The sequence below is a fragment of the Heterodontus francisci genome, unplaced genomic scaffold, assembly GCF_036365525.1.
Source record: "Heterodontus francisci isolate sHetFra1 unplaced genomic scaffold, sHetFra1.hap1 HAP1_SCAFFOLD_58, whole genome shotgun sequence".
Classification (NCBI taxonomy): domain Eukaryota; kingdom Metazoa; phylum Chordata; class Chondrichthyes; order Heterodontiformes; family Heterodontidae; genus Heterodontus; species Heterodontus francisci.
In genome coordinates, this window is record NW_027142006.1 from 10,734,885 (window position 1) to 10,750,856 (window position 15,972).

Genomic DNA, 15,972 nt, shown 5'->3' on the forward strand with positions numbered 1-15,972 from the left:
TTCCATAAGCCTTCTCAACCAACTTATCAACCTGTCCTGCTACTTTCAGGGATTTGTGGACATTCACTTCAAGGTCCCTCACTTCCTCTACACCTCTCAGCATTCACCCATTAATTGTGTCTTCCTTTGCTGTGTTTGACCTCACCAAAGGCATCACCTCACACTTCTCCAAGTTGAATTCCATTTGCCACTTTTCTGCCCACCTGACCAGTCCATTTCTCCAGCTCTACTAAGGAGCATTTCACCACGTGCCTTGAGCTGAGTTACTCATCACATAATTCCCACTATCTGATTTACTCTTGTAGCCAGAGTATGTATATGAATGGTCCAGTTAAGCTTTTGTCAATGGTAACCCCCAGGATGTTGATGGTGGGGGGATTCAGCGATGGTAATGCTGTTGATCGTCAAAGGGAGATGGTTACATTCTCTCTTGTTGGAGATGGTCATTGCCTGGTACTTATGTGGTGTGAATGTTACTTGCCACTTAGCAGGCCAAGCCTGAATGTTGTCCAGGTCTTGCTGCTTCTGGGCACGGACTCCTTCAGTATCCGAGATGTTCCCAATTTGTCCTTTTATGAAACCTTGGTCAGGACTCACTTGGAATATTGTATCCAGTCTTGGTCTCCTCACATGATGGGTGATATTGAGGCTTTGGAAAGGCTACAGAGGAGAGACATTCGACGAATTCCGAGTATAAGACATCTTGGTTATCAAGTTAGACTAAAAGAGTTGGGACCCTACACCTTAGAGAAACCTAGATTGAGGGGTGATCCGATTGAGGTTCATAAATAATGAAGGGTCCAATTTAGCATGGGAGAGGAGTCATAACTTGATATTGTCAAAGGCCAGATGGCACCCGGATCACATAAAATATCATTTTCAATGGTGGGTTAAAGTGCCAGGATGGCCGAGTGGTTAAGGCGTTGGACTTAAGATCCAATAGACGTGTGTCTGCGTGGGTTCAAACCCCACTCCTGGTATCTGTGCTTACAAAATGTTACTTATTCTTTCCCTGACTTTTGCCTTGCACCATCATCTCTTCTGTCATTTAATCACTCTTGCCTTCCAACTGATCACAGCTTCCTATTATTTGATCTGCCCCAGCACCGTTCCTTGGCTCTGCGCTTGCGTATAAACTGGTAAATCTTTAACTTAATCTCCTCTGTACCCTGACAATGATCTTCTCATCCTTCCTGGATTGTGGTTCCTCACAGGATCTGCTGCCTCTCCGACTCCCCTCCAGGTAACTGAAGGCCCTGATCCTTGGTCTCGCTTTATACGCTGGCTGGTAGTTGATTCCTTGCAGGTCTGCCACCGCTCAGGAGAAGCTCAAGACCCAGATCAAGCAAAGTATCAAGATGAATGTTAACAAAGGCTCCCTGGTGCAGAGCAAGGGACAGGGAGCCTCCGGCTCCTTCAAAATCAGCAAGAAGGAAAACCCAGGGAAAAGTGGGAAAGAAGGTGAAGAAACCAGCAGACAAGAAATCTTCAGTGAACAAACCAGCAGACAAGAAATCTTTAGTGAAGAAACCAGCAGACAAGAAAGTGACAACAAAGAAAGTCACAGCCAAGAAAATGAGCAGCAAGGCGGCGGCAACGCCAAATAAGGCGGTGAAGAAAGCAGCGCTTCAGAAAAAGTCTCCTGCGAAGAAGGTCAAAAAAGGCAAGAGTGCAGCGGGCGGAAAGGCGCTGAAGAAAGTGCAGACATGGAAGAGCAAGGTCAAGCCGAAAGCAGCGAAGGCTCAGAAAGCAGGGTCTGGAAAGAAGTGAAAGAGCGCGGGAAACTTGTAAACATCTGAACACAAAGGCTCTTCTCAGAGCCACCCACATCTCTCAGGAAAGAGCTGATCCCCTGATCAAATGCTCCCTGTCCAGGCCCAGCCTGCAGATTCCACATGGAAATGATTTGGAGTAAATCCAGGATCCCTGGTGACTCGCTGACATCCCCTCCACCCAGCCCTTTCCCCACTCTCTGTAATAAAACCGTAATATACGGCCCTCACTCTGACTGGAGATGTGTTCGGTGCAGTCTCAGTTCACAAATTCAGGGGGAGAGTTTGTAAGACAGTAACACTGGCGGAGAAACCCCACCTCACAACTCAAACCCCAACACATGAGTTTCTCCAATTTAGCTGGAGTCGGGTGACAACAGGAGCTGGGATAGGCTGTGATCGGGAATGTTAGGAATGGATTTGTTCAGGGAGGAATGCACCTGGAATCTCCGAATATAATAGTTCCTTATTTCCCCAGATGACACATTCTGCAGTGAGAGAGAAAAGTCTCTTCACTGCTTCACATTTACTAATTGTTTGGTTCGAGATGAATAATGAGTCAGAGAGTAATGACAGGATCTGAAGCTTCTCTCACACCAGCCCTTGAATGACTCAGTGTGAAGTGTCCAATGTGTGAAGCTGCTGCCAGGGTTTGTCAATGTGAACAGTTTCAGCTCAGTTACTGGGGGCCTGGAATCCCCGCAGTTTGACTCTGTCTCTGATTGGTCACCCGCTTCTCAATCCAATTCTTAACCAATAGGAGAATCACATATAAGTAAATCAAAGTTCTCATTGGCTTAGATTTTCCAATTGGAAAAAGCCTGGCAATTCCAGAGCAGGAAGGAATTGAAGTGATGGAAAATTTCAATTTTCAGGCAACAATTTTAAAATCTCTCATTTTATGTTCTGTTGTACTGTATTTACCGTCACAAAATCCTGACGCGATTTTAGGAATCGTTTTCATTTGTCAATCTGTTAACTGTAAGCGGCGGGAGGAAGGTCCGGTTCAGCAATTTAAAACGGGACAAATATGAGCTTCCTCTCTGTAAAAGGAACAAATTAGCGACTAACCGCTTCTCACAGGCTTCTCGGGGACTGACAGAAACGAGCGGTTTCTGATCTTTTATCCTGAAAGAGGCGGATAATGCTGCAGGGAGCAATGAACTGCCCTTCACTTTCTGGCTGCAAATACACCCCTGACTTTAAACAGTTCAAACAGCGACTGATGCTTCTGCCGGAAAATGAGCAGATTCACCAGAATGATCCCGGTCCATCATGGCCAAAGACATCCAGCTGGCCCGCCGCATCCGCGGGGAACGCACCTAAAACCCAGCTTCAGTAACAAGTGTAACAAGGGCTCTTTTCAGAGCCACCAAATCAGCAAAGGAAAGAGCTGCCATCTCTGTTCATCATCAAACCCATTAGATTGGAGGGGCGGTCACATGGTTTCTGTTTTGTCACATCACTTTCCCGAAAGGCCTGTCGGACTGAGAGCTGATCTGGAATTTAGAAAGCAGCATTACCGGAGACTCATTGCTGCTCAGCACAATCTCAACCCCGCTCCTGGGATCCGTTAGCTGGCATTTGGGGAAAAGAAATGGATCCCAGTTTTATTTGGAAGGCATTAATGGAGCCGGGTCCATTCACATGAGGGTTATTTACAAACATTACCCAATGAGTTCACTAATATTTGAATCCATTGGAGATCAGTACACAGGATATGTAAGGCAGCTCGGTCACTCTGACTGAAGTTGTGTTTTGACTGAACTGGAGGCGTTTGGGAGCAGCGGTGAAGAGCAAAGAGAAAGCAGGAAAGAACATGGACAAGCAAAATAACAATGGACCCAAAGATGTTGCATCAAAACATGAGAGTAAGAGGCAACTTAGCAAACAGCAGGGCACAGAAAGATCAAAAATGTAACCTTTGTATCGGGGTGCCAATATCCTTCATGAATACTTTACTGTTTTCCCGAATGAGAGGGTGATGCAGATATTGTTATTAAGGAGGAGGAGTGTGAAGTTTTGGACGTGATAACTTAAGGAGAGAGGAAGTCTTAATGGGATGAGCATCCTTGAATGTGGATAAATCATCAGGACCAGATGAAATGTACCCCAGGCTGTTGAAAGAAGCCAGGGAAGAAATAGTGGAAGGTCTGACCATCATTTTCCAATCCCTCACTGGATACAGGTGTGGTGCCAGAGGATTGGAGGTCTTGTTACGTTGCAATAAAAGCAAAATACGAGGCAGATCAAGCATGGCTGATCCTTTATTTGCCACCAAGATCCAGAAGAAACTCGTCGATTTCTTCTGGGGCAAGAGGAAACACTGGGACTCTGCCGCGGTCCTGAGTCTCCCGATCGAGGAGGGCGGTCAGTCGCTGGTGTGCGTCCGCACCCAGGCTGCGACTCTCCGCCTTCGGACCCTGCAGAGATACCTGTATGTCGAGCGTCCTCCCAGATGGTGTGCGCTGGCGACGTATTTTTTCCGCCAGTGTCACTGCCTTCAAGACTACACGCAGCTCCCGGTGGAGTCCGTTAGCCGCGCCTCTCTGAGGGAATTGCCTGTCTTTTACCGGGACATGGTCGCCTCCAGTCAGGGCGCTCCCCCGCCGGCGGAGGAGAGCGCCTCGGCTGTCCGGGCGGCCAACTCCAGGGACGGTCCGGCGGGCGGGGGAGTAGCCGAAACCCCCGGGACGTCCCTCACTGCGGGTGGCGAGGGGGATCGGGAGTGCGGAGTGATCCCGGCCGAGCTGACCCCCGCTCGGCCGGAACTGCTCATCGGACCCAGGCCCCGAAACCCTCCTCGGGAGCCGGTCGCGCACAACCCGAGCCGCCTCTCGGAAATGCCCTCCGTGCCATTCCAATCGGCGCGGAGGGGTTTCCTGTACGGGCTGCTCCTGCACACTCTCCACTTCCTCGCTCTCGTCAGCCGGCCGGACACGCCCTGGCGGTCCGCGTTGCCATCTGGCGGCGAGGGGAAACCCCGATGGAGGTCCCTCTGCGCGGGAGTCTTCCCCCTTTACATCGGGGACCTGGGGTGGAGGGTGCTGCACAGAGCAGTCCCGTGCAATAGGCTTTTAAGTAGGTTCACGGACTCCCAGGCCACCTGTACTTTCTGCGGCCTGGACGAGTCCGTGTTCCACATTTATACAGAGTGTGCGAGGTTGCAGCCCCTCTTTGATTATCTGAAGGGGCTGCTCCTCAAATTCTGGCTGCACTTCAGTCCCACGCTCCTGATCTTTGGGCACACGGTGTGGAGGGGCTTGGGCCGGGAGGGGGATCTCCTCGTCGGTCTGCGCCTGGGCCTGGCCAAGGTGGCAATTCACAGGTCCAGGTTGCGGGCCGTCGGGGGGTCCGTCCTCCCCGATTGCCTGCCCCTCTTCCGCGGTTACGTTCGCGCCCGGATGTCCCTGGAAAAGGAGTATGCGTTGTCTGCCGGTACGCTTGAGGCCTTCCGCGACCGGTGGGCACCGCAGGGACTGGAGTGCATTGTCAACGCCGAGAATGGCATTTTAATTTGAGTTTTTTGTTTATTTATCTGGTTTTAATAAAGTTATTTCAAAAATATAAGTGTGTATATAATGGGGGCCTGAGGAATAAAGGCCCCCTCGACATATAAAATATATATAAAGAAAAAAAAAATGGCTGATCCTTTCGAGTAGAGAAACAGGGCTGAATTCCCTGAACCAGTGCGACAGCTTTCCGAATAGAAGGAGCCTATACACACCTGATGGGTTCCACTTAAACAAAAGAGCTGGAGGTGTTGACGGTCAGAACAGATAAAATGTGGAGGAGTGTTTGAAGCAGATGCTGTGTGGTTACTGTAGTTGTACTATGGAGTTATTTCAAGGAGGTGATTCTGAATGTAATGGATCAACGTGGACCCGTCCAAGGCAAAGGTTCTAAGCTTCCCTGTGGTCCAGCCTGGTTGAATGAAACTGAAGCAAACAAATCATCCAGAAGTGGAAAAGAAATATAAGGCCATGAAAGCAAAGAATTCTGATGGATGCAATACCAGACGGTATGGCAAGAGTGTAAAACAGCAACAGACTGGTGAATAAAACTTTCCCATTGAATAAGACAAGAGAAGAGAAGGGTAATAATAGTGTCAGAGGTGAGTTGTGACACTATTCACATTCCACCTTGATCTGAATAGGACTGTTGAAGGGAGTGATTGAGAAGAATAGAGGAGAAATGAAAAGAAAGGAGAAATAAACAAAAGGTCTTTTGATTTTAGAATGCTTGTTTTTGGAAATGACAGACTGTAAAGTGTGTGTGTCAGAAGATATAGAGTGAAGTTGGGTATGACAAGATCACAGGAAAGTTGTGCCCTGAGAGAAGGTGTGTGTTGACAGGAAAGCTGCTTTCTTTTGCACAATATGTATTTTATTCATATAATTTGTGCAATTACATTGCAAAGCAGTTCAAATTTAATATTACATAAGGTACAATACAGATCAGTTTCCTTCAATAATGTACATGATGTATCTCACAATCCCTGCCTGCACAGGTTATATTTACAGTATTTACATTACACATCAAACATTCTCTGGTGCAAACAGTCCGAGGGGTTTTACACGGGTTCCAGCCCCTCACTGTACTATGGCCTACTAGGGCCTTCGACTGCAGCCTTTCCCCATTGAGTCTCCATGGTGGCTTCCCCAAGCTTTAATGCCATCCCACAGCACATGGTCTTGGACGTTGCAATGTGCCAGTCTGCAACACTCGGTCATGGACAGCTCTTTGCACTGGAATACCTGTCCCACGGCCGGGCTCGTTCTCAATAGAGATCATTTCAAATGAACATTTCCTAAATCCGTGCTGTCTCTCTCACAATAAAGAGAACAGGATGTCTAGCAGATTCAGTGTGAGACAATAGCACTGCCGGGTAAAGGCCGCTTTCCAACTCCAATCTTAACACAGGAGATTCCCCAAACAGCTGCAGTAAGGTGTTTGTAAACTGCTGGAAGCGGATGTGTGTGGAAATGGTGATGTTACTGAGGAGGTTTCTTAGTATAGAATGGACTGTGTTTAGGTGGGAATATTACTGAGTGTTAATTGCATCGGGACCATATTTAAAAGCTCCGGCTTTCTGGAAAGCCTTGACTATGAAGGCCGAGTCTGGAAGGGTTTGTGTGGAGTGCTGGGTTTCGGTTCTACTGTAAATAAAGGGTTTGAAATTGGCAGCCCAGAGGAAACTGGAGATGGAGCTGAAAGATGAGGGGCCGTTCTCTCTCTGTCTGTCACTCTGGGTGTCTCCTCCATCTAGCTCTCTGTTTAATCTTCACTCTTGTCTCCTCCCCTCCCTGCTCTCACTCTGCCTTTCTCAGGCAGGTCCGGGTGGCCTGTATAAAAAGGAGCCTGACAGAATCAGTCTCTTTTATTGTGCACTGATTTGAGGCAAGAATCAACATGTCTGCCAGTAAACAAGAGGATGCTCCAGGCTGGCAGCATGTTAGAATCCATGAGGAAAGGCATCATCACCCTCATCGACAAGCGGAAGGGGGAGAGGACAGAAATCAGAAATTGGTGGCCCAATTTCTGCTTAATGCTGACTACAAAATTCTGTCAAAAGACATAGCCAGTCGATTCAAGTCTGCTCTGGGGTTGGTGATTCACCCTGATCGGACCTATACTGTACCAGGCAGGACAATCTCTGATAGCTTTGCGCTACTCAGGGATATGATCACCTATGTACGGGACAGGAGGGTGGACACCTGCCTCATCAGCCTGGACCAGGAGAAGGCTTTTGACAGGATATCGCACACTTACATGATGGATGTGCATTCCAAAATGGGGTTTGGGGAGGGAATCTGCAATTGGATCAAACTACTCTACACAAACATCAGTAGTGCAGTCTCAATCAATGGATGGGAATCAGAAAGTTTCCCAATCAAATCTGGAGTCAGACAGGGCTGTCCTCTCTCCCCTGTCTTGTTTGTTTGCAGTATTGAACCCTTTGCTGAGTCTATTAGGAAGAATGCGAGCATCAGAGGGGTGACAATCCCAGGCAGCGGAGGCACTCAGGTTAAAACATCCCTGTACATGGATGACGTCGCCATTTTATGCTCGGATCCACTGTCTGTGCGCAGACTGATGAGCATCTGCGACCAGCTCGAACTGGCCTCGGGAGCCAATGTTAAACACGACAAGAGCGAGGCCATGTTCTTTGGGAACTTGGCTGACCGATCCTTTGTCCCCTTCACCGTTAGGTCAGACTACCTGAAGGTGCTGGGGATATGGTTTGGAAGGGCTGGGACGTGCACCAAAACCTGGAAGGAGCGAGTAGCCAGGGTACAACATAAGCTGAGCATGTGGGAGCAGCGATCTCTCTCCATTATGGGTAAGAAGCTGGTCATCAGTTGCGAGGTGCTCACATTGCTGTACGTGGTGCAGGTCTGGCCCATACCGCATTCCTGCGCTGTGGCGATCACCTGAGCCATTTTCCGCTTCATCTGGGGATCCAAAATGGTCCGAGTCCGGAGGGACACGATGTTCAAACCTCTGGATAAGGGCGGGAAAAATGTACCCAACGTCGCCCTCATCCTTATGGCTACCTTTGTGTGCGGCTGCATCAAGCTGTGTGTTGATTCCCAGTTTGCAAACTTCAAGTGTCACTACGTGCTGAGGTTCTATCTGTCCCCGGTGTTGCAAAGGATGGGCCTGGTCATATTGCCACGGAATGCTCCATCCAGTTGGACTGTGCCATACTGCCTTTCCTTCATGGAAAAGTTTCTGTGGAAAAACACCTTTGACCACCAATCCATCAGGCAGTGGTCTGCACGGAATATCCTCAAGGCCCTGCGGGAAAAGGAGATGGTGGATCCTGTCGGATGGTCCCCTGAGCAGAAGTCCAAAGTCATTTGGCAGAATGCCTCATCACCAGAACTTTCAAACAACCACCAAGATGTAGCCTGGCTGATGGTGAGAAGAGCCCTCCCCGTCAGATCCTTCCTGCACACCCGAAGTCTCACCCCATCCACACGCGGCCCTCGAGGTGGCTGTGGTGGAAAAGAGACGTTGCCCACCTCTTTCTGGAATGTGTCTTTGCAAAGCAGGTGTGGAAGAGATGCAGTGGTTTTTGTCGAGATTCATCCCAAGCAGCTCTGTAGCACAGGAGTCTGTGCTCTACGGGCTGTTCCCAGGGACGCACACCGAGATAAACATCAACTGTTGCTGGAGGACTATCAATTCGTTGAAAGAAGCTCTTTGGTCTGCCCGAAACTTGCTGTTCTTCCAGCACAAAGAGTTGTCCATGATCGAATGTTGCAGACTGACACATCCAAGGTCCAGGACTACGTGCTGAGGGACGCACTAAAGCTTGGGGCAGCCGCAGCAAAGGCTCAATGGGAAAAGACAACTGTGTAAGGTCCCCCCACCAAGTTGAACTGAGGGGTTGGATCCATGGGAAACCCCTCGAACTGTTGCCAGAAAATATTTGTTTGCTGTAAAATGTACATGGCATGACAATGGAATGGAAGGGTTGTGAGGCAACTCACTCCTGTATTGAAGGAAACTGATCTCCTTTGCACTCTTTGCATTGTTTGACTTGATGCTTTTTGGAACTGTTTTGTAATGTATTTTTTTTTACAGATTTTTATGAATAAAGTATATTTTGGAAGTTAATAAAAGAAAGTCTGGCAGAGGTAAAGGAGGGAAAGGACTGGGCAAAGGCGGAGCAAAGCGACACCGCAAAGTGCTTCCTGATAATATCCAGGGCATCACCAAACCAGCAATCCGCCGCCTGGCTCGCCGTGGCGGGGTCAAGCGGATCTCGGGTTTGATCGAGGAGGAGACTCGCGGGGTGTTGAAGGTTTTCCTGGAGAATGTGATCAGGGATGCGGTCACCTACACTGAGCACGCCAAGCGCAAGACGGTCACTGCCATGGATGTGGTGTACGCTCTGAAACGGCAGGGCCGCACTCTCTACGGATTCAGCGGCTGAACAACTCGACCCTTTCCAGCAAACACAACAAAGGCTCTTCTAAGAGCCACCCACCGCCTCACAGAGAGAGCAGTGACCTGGAAACGGGAGCTGGGATAGGCTGTTTAGAACTGTCTGGAATAAATCTGTGCTGTGTTCGAGATACAAAACTAGAATCCCCAAATTTGACATTTCATTTGTCGCAAGGATGTGCAGTGGATTTGATTTTCTAAACGGGCTGTGTAAACAGTGCCCAAGACTCTACAGTTAGTTATTTCCCCAGTCGACACATACCCTCAGTGAAAAGCCACATCACTCCTCCAGAATCACTCATTGTTTTCATAGAATTTCAAAATGATTTCGCTGCAATGAGGGAATCCGGGAGTTTTGCAGCAGCCGTTGAATCGGTAACTGGAACCAGACCCACTTGTGATGTTATTTCTCCCGAGACGGTGTTTCCTGCACTGAAACTGACAGGGTTTGTGAAACTGATCAGTTTCAGCTCAATCATTCAGGGACCTGGAATTCCCGCAGTTTGAGCCCGCGCTATCCAGAGCCCACTTCTGATTGGTCACCCTCTTCCCATTCACATGTCTTAACCAATTGCCGAGCCTGGAATTAGAAAATACAGCAAATCATTGGCTTAAAATGTCGTCCTGGCAGAAAGGTTGAATTCAAAAAAGCCGCCAATTTTAGTGTTGGGCAGAATCGAATGACTCAATGAATCTCAATAACGAATTGGCAGCACATTTTATACTTTCCCCGATTTTCCTTTCCATCGATTGGGGTGCTAATTCACTCGGGTGCGTTTGCTAATACTAACTGTAATCCTCAGATCCATTTAACATTTCAGTAATCCTATTAAATACAAAAGGAATTTTAGGATTGAATTTCCATTGGAAGATAGTGAATTAGCACCCCGATCGATGGAAAGGAAAATCGGGCAGAGGATAAAATATGCTGCCAATTCGTTATTGTGATTTGTTTATATAACTGACCAGGACTGACTTCACCCGAACGCAGCTACGAGCTCCCACCTCACTGACCGCTCTCCCCCCTCTGCAACTCGCTTTCTCCCCCTCCTCCCTACTTGCGAAATTCCGCACTCTGGCTGTTCGCTCTCCGCACCCCCACCCCCCACCCTATCCCAGCCCAGCCCACAGCTGCTAGCTCTGGCCGTGACACTCACTCCCACATTTCTTCACCAGGCGCCACCTGTAGAAGCAGGAGGGCCGCAAGGAGTGACGGGGCGACGTAGGAGTGAGTGGCTGAGAGGAGGGAAGCGGCACGGCCTGGAGCGAGTGGCCAGACAGTGGGGTGGTGCGAAGCGAGGAACAACTGGCCAGGGGAGTGGGGGGGTGGGGGAGCAGCGAGGTCTGGAGCGAGTGGCTGAGGGGGGGAATCGTCGAGGCCTGGAGTGAGTTGCGAGGGGGGAGAGCTACAGCTTCAAAATCTCCCATTCAGCCACTTCCTCCAGCCAAGTGGTGGGGGGATGGGGTGGCTAGATACCCAATGACGGTTTATCACGCATGCACGAAGATGGATTTGTTGCGGAAATGTGATGATGTTGGTGCTGCAAAATGACATCATCCCATGCATGCGCCTCTCAATCCTGGCAAGATGTCAAAAATCACTGTGATTTTTTGGTCTTTTCAGTGCACTCCTCTTTCTTTAGTTGCCTCTTACTCGAATGTATTGAAGAAACATCTTTGGGTCCATTTTCATTTTACTTGCCAATAATCTTCCATGTTCTCCCTTCACCGCTGCTCCCAAATCCCTCCAGTTCAGTCAAAACACAATTTCGCAGAATTGGGATTTGAACACACGCCTCCAGAAAACACTACGACCTGAACACAGCCCCTTAGACCACTCGGCTATCCTAACTGCTTCATGTTTATGACAAAAGCTGAGAAATTATCCATTCTTTGTGAAAGTATTTGTGAGATTGTGGAAATGTCTGGAAGAGGAAAGACCGGCAGGAAAGCTCGGTCCAAGGCCAAGTCTCGCTCCTCCCGGGCTGGACTGCAGTTCCTGGTGGGCCATGATCACAGGCTCCTGAGAAAGGGTAACTATGCTGAGCGTGTGGTTGCCGGAGCCCCGGTCTATCTGGCTGCTGTGCTCGAGTATCTGACCGCTGAAATCCTCGAGCTGGCTGGTAACGTGGCCCTGGACAACAAGAAGAGCCGCATCATCCCCAGGCACCTGCAGCTGGCCGTCCGCAACAACGAGGAGCTCATCAAGCTGCTGGGAGACGTGACCATCGCTCAGGGCGGGGTGCTGCCCAATATCCAGGCCTTGCTGCTGCCCAAGAAAACCAGCGCTCAGAGCTCCCAGAAAAAGTAAAGCAGCCGAAATGACATCTAATAAACCAAAGGCTCTTTTCAGAGCCACCCACAGTCTCTGTGAAAGGGCTGGTTACTGTCAGGAGGGAGTCAGTGATGGAGTTATTTTAACAGTGGATTGACCTGTTGCACATCTGTCCAGCTGTGTTTTTTAATTTGCTCTGTTTTTCTGCTCACACATCTCCCCCTCTAGTTAAGTGAAGAACTGAACTACAGGGTGTAGAATCAACAATTCCCAGGATCGGGGGTGAGATTGTGCTGAGCAGCAATGAGCCTCCAGTAATGCTGCTTTCTAAATTCCAGATCAGCTCTCAGTCAAACAGGCCTTTCGTATTTTAAATATCACAACAGAGCTAAGCGGGGGTGAGCGCAGCCTCAGCTGCACCGAGTCTCAGGGGCTCTCAGGACCCCAATCAGAGCCGCCAGGCCTGGCTGTCGTGCAGCAAGGATCCCGGGGGAGGGAGGGTGCACCATTAAAGTGATGGTGCAGCACCTCCCCCATCCTCGCCTCCACTTCCCGGTTTCTTCTCCCGTTTATCTCAACATTAAGAAGACGCTTTTGCTCTAGACTACACTGGTTATAAAGTAAGACCCAACTTTGTCTCTGAAAGTGATGAATAGCAGCAACAACAGCAGAATCCAACCCCTGCAGTTACATGTGAACTTGCTGATGTTGCAGCAGATTGAATGACTGAGTGAATCCCTTCCCACACACATGGCAGGGGAACGGCCTCTCCCCAGAGTGAGTGTGTTGGTGTTTCAGCAGATCATTACTGCTTTTAAAGCTCTTCTCACAGTCAGGACATTAAAAAGGTCTCTGATCAGTGTGAACAAGTTGATGTTCTGTGAGGTTGGATGACTGAGTGAACCCGTTCCGACACACGGAGCAGGTGAATGATCTCTCCCCAGTGTGAACTCACTGGTGTTTCAGCAGGTTGACTCTGGCTGGGTTCAGTTCGACACTCACTGGTTCCTCTCTCTCTCTTCCCCTGAAGGTGCTGATTCTGACTGTATGTACATGCTCTCTCCCCCTCCGACCCTCCCTGTCCAATGTAGTATCTCCCAGTTTTGGTGATGTGCTCTCCCTGACCTGTCTCCATTTCTCCTTCTTATACAGACTTGCCCTGACTGTCACTATTTCATAGAATCATACAGCACAGAAGGAGGCCAATCGGTCTTTTGTGCCTGTGCTGAATCTGTGAAAAAATGATGCAATTAGTCCAAACCCCTGCCTATTTCCCCATAGTCCTGGAGAAATTCACTTTGAAATATTTGTCCAATTCCTTTATGAAAGTTATAATTGAATCTGTTTCCAGCACCCTGTCAGACAATTCATTCCAAATCCGAATCAGTTACTGGGTAAAAAGATCGCTCCTCACCTCCCCTTGACATTTTTGGCCAACAATCCCAGCTTCACCACCCTGTCCAGAGAACTGAAACCCCTCATCTCTGGTATCATTCTCGTAAATCTCCTCCGAACTGTCTCAAAAGCTTTGATATCCTTTCTGAAACCTGGTGCCCAGAACTGGACACATTACTGCAGCTGAGATCGAGCCAGCGCCGCCCACATCCCACGAACGGACGAAAAAACGCTCCCTGCTAAATCCCCAATTCTTATCCATTTACAGACGCTCCTTGCCCAGTCCCCAAATCTTATTAATTTAGAGACGCCTCCTGCTCAATCCCCAATTCCTATCCATTTACAGACGCTCTCTGATCAGTTGACCTTGCTGGCGGGCAGTTTCGGGAAGCCTCACAGGGAAAAGCTTCACCGCCACCCGCAGGGACACAAACGGGATTGTTCCATCCTATTGTGGCCTTGACGCCCTGCTCCAGCTGTGTGCACCCGCTACGGGCGCGGTCTCCCTGCACTTTGTGAATATTCTGCTCCAGCTGCAGATGGAGCTCAGCCACTACCGTGCCTGCTCCTTATCAGAGACAAGGCAAATTCTGGAGCGCAGAGCATTCTAGGTACCACAACTGTCATTAATGCCAATCTCTGACATGATAATCAGGTTTTATTTCCTACATTTCATTTCCTGGTATGTTAGTGCGTGTTTTCTTTTGTACCTGTCAGTGCCTGGGAGGAGAGAGTCAGCTTCACTTTGTAGCCGTGAATTTCTGGTGTGAGAATGTGGGTTTTTACTCTGTATGTTTCAGTTTTTGGTTTGTGACTGTTTCTGCTATTGCTATGTGAGTTAACTTTGTGGAAAGAGATGCAGTGGTTTTTGTCGATGTTCATCCCAAGCAGCTCTGTAACACAGGAGTCTGTGCTCTACGGGCTATTCCCAGGGACGCACACCGAGACAAACATCAACTGCTGCTGGAGGACTATCAATTCGGTGAAAGACGCCCTTTGGTCTGCCCGAAACTTGCTGGTCTTCCAGCGAAAAGAGTTGTCCACCACCGAATGTTGCAGACTGGCACATTCCAAGGTCCAGGACTACGTGCTGAGGGACGCACTAAAGCTTGGGGCAGCCGCAGCAAAGGCTCAATGGGGAAAGACCACAGTGTAAGGTCCCCCCACCAAGCTGAACTGAGGGGCTGGATCCATGGGAAATCCCTCGAACTGTATCGGAGAAATTTTGTGTGCTGCAAATGTAAAAATGTATATGGCATGACAATGAAATGGAAGGGTTGAGAGGCAACTCATGGTTGTACAGAAGGTAGCTGATCACCTTTGCACTGTTTGTATTTTTTGACTTGATGCTGTTTTAAACTGTTTGGGAATGTAATTTTTACAGATTGTTATGAATAAAGTATATTTTGGAAATAAAAAAAAAGTGAGTTTCACCACATATCTTTCAACAACTTGTATGTGAACATCAGCTTTTGTCCAGATCTATCAGTTTCTGATATAGAGTCATAGAGTTATACAGCACAGAAACAGGCCCTTCAGCCCACTATGTCTGTGCTGGCCATCAAGCACCTAACTATTCTAATCCCATTTTCCAGTATTTGGCCCGTAGCCTTGTATGCTATAGCATTTCAAGTGCTCATCTAAATACTTCTTAAATGTTGTGAGGGTTCCGGCCTCTACCACCTCTTCAGGGAGTGCGTTCCAGATTCCAACCACCCTCTGGGTAATTTTTTTTTCCTCAAATCCCATCTAAACCTCCTGCCCCTTACCTTAAATCTATGCCACCTGGTTATTGACCCCTCCGCTAAGGTAAAATGTTTCTTCCTATCTAACCCATCAATGCCCCTCATAATTTTGTAAACCTCAATCTTATCTCCCCTCAGCCTTCTCTGCTCTAAGGAAAACAACGCTAGCCTTTTCAGTCTCTCTTCGCAGCTGAAATGCTCCAGCCCAGGCAACATCCTGGTGACTCTCTTCTGCACCCTCTCCAGTGCAATCACATCCTTCCTATAGTGTGGTGCCCAGAACAGTACACAGTACTCCAGCTGTGGCCTAACTAGCATTTTATACAGCTCCATCATAACCTCCCTGCTCTTATATTCTCTGCCTCGGATGATCTATATTGGCCTGTAATCTAAGGCTTTCCTCCTGACTATTTACGACACCACCAATTTTCATGTCATGTGTGAGAAAGGGTTTGATTCTATCCCTATCAGTATCCGTTACATGCATGTGTTTTTAATCTGCACCCCCTCTGTTTTATTCTCTGTACTTGTCAGCCTCTTGTAGGTGAGTCTGTGTTTTGCTCTTTATCTCTCAGTCTTCGAAGTATGAGCCTGGGTTTGTACCTAATTTTCTTTGGACCTTGCAGGATGGATATTGAAGAGAGGTTTTTACACATTAACTGCTAAATCCTAAAAAGTGATTTTTGGGTTTCACACAGTATCTGTCAGTTTCTTGTCTAGGACTGTTGGTTTTACTCTGTCCCTGGCATTTGCTGGTTTGTTAGTGTGGGGTTTACACTGTACCTGTCAGTTTCTCATATGTGAATGTTGGTTTCACTTTGTATAGAAT

The 15,972-nt window shown here is 48.4% G+C and overlaps 1 non-coding gene across 1 annotated transcript; it reads left to right on the forward strand.

The window, feature by feature from the left end:
* Positions 1-897: 897 nt before the first annotated feature.
* Positions 898-980, forward strand: trnal-uaa (transfer RNA leucine (anticodon UAA)). The gene has a single exon. It is a non-coding gene; the product is annotated as a tRNA-Leu (tRNA).
* The last annotated feature ends 14,992 nt before the right edge of the window (positions 981-15,972 follow it).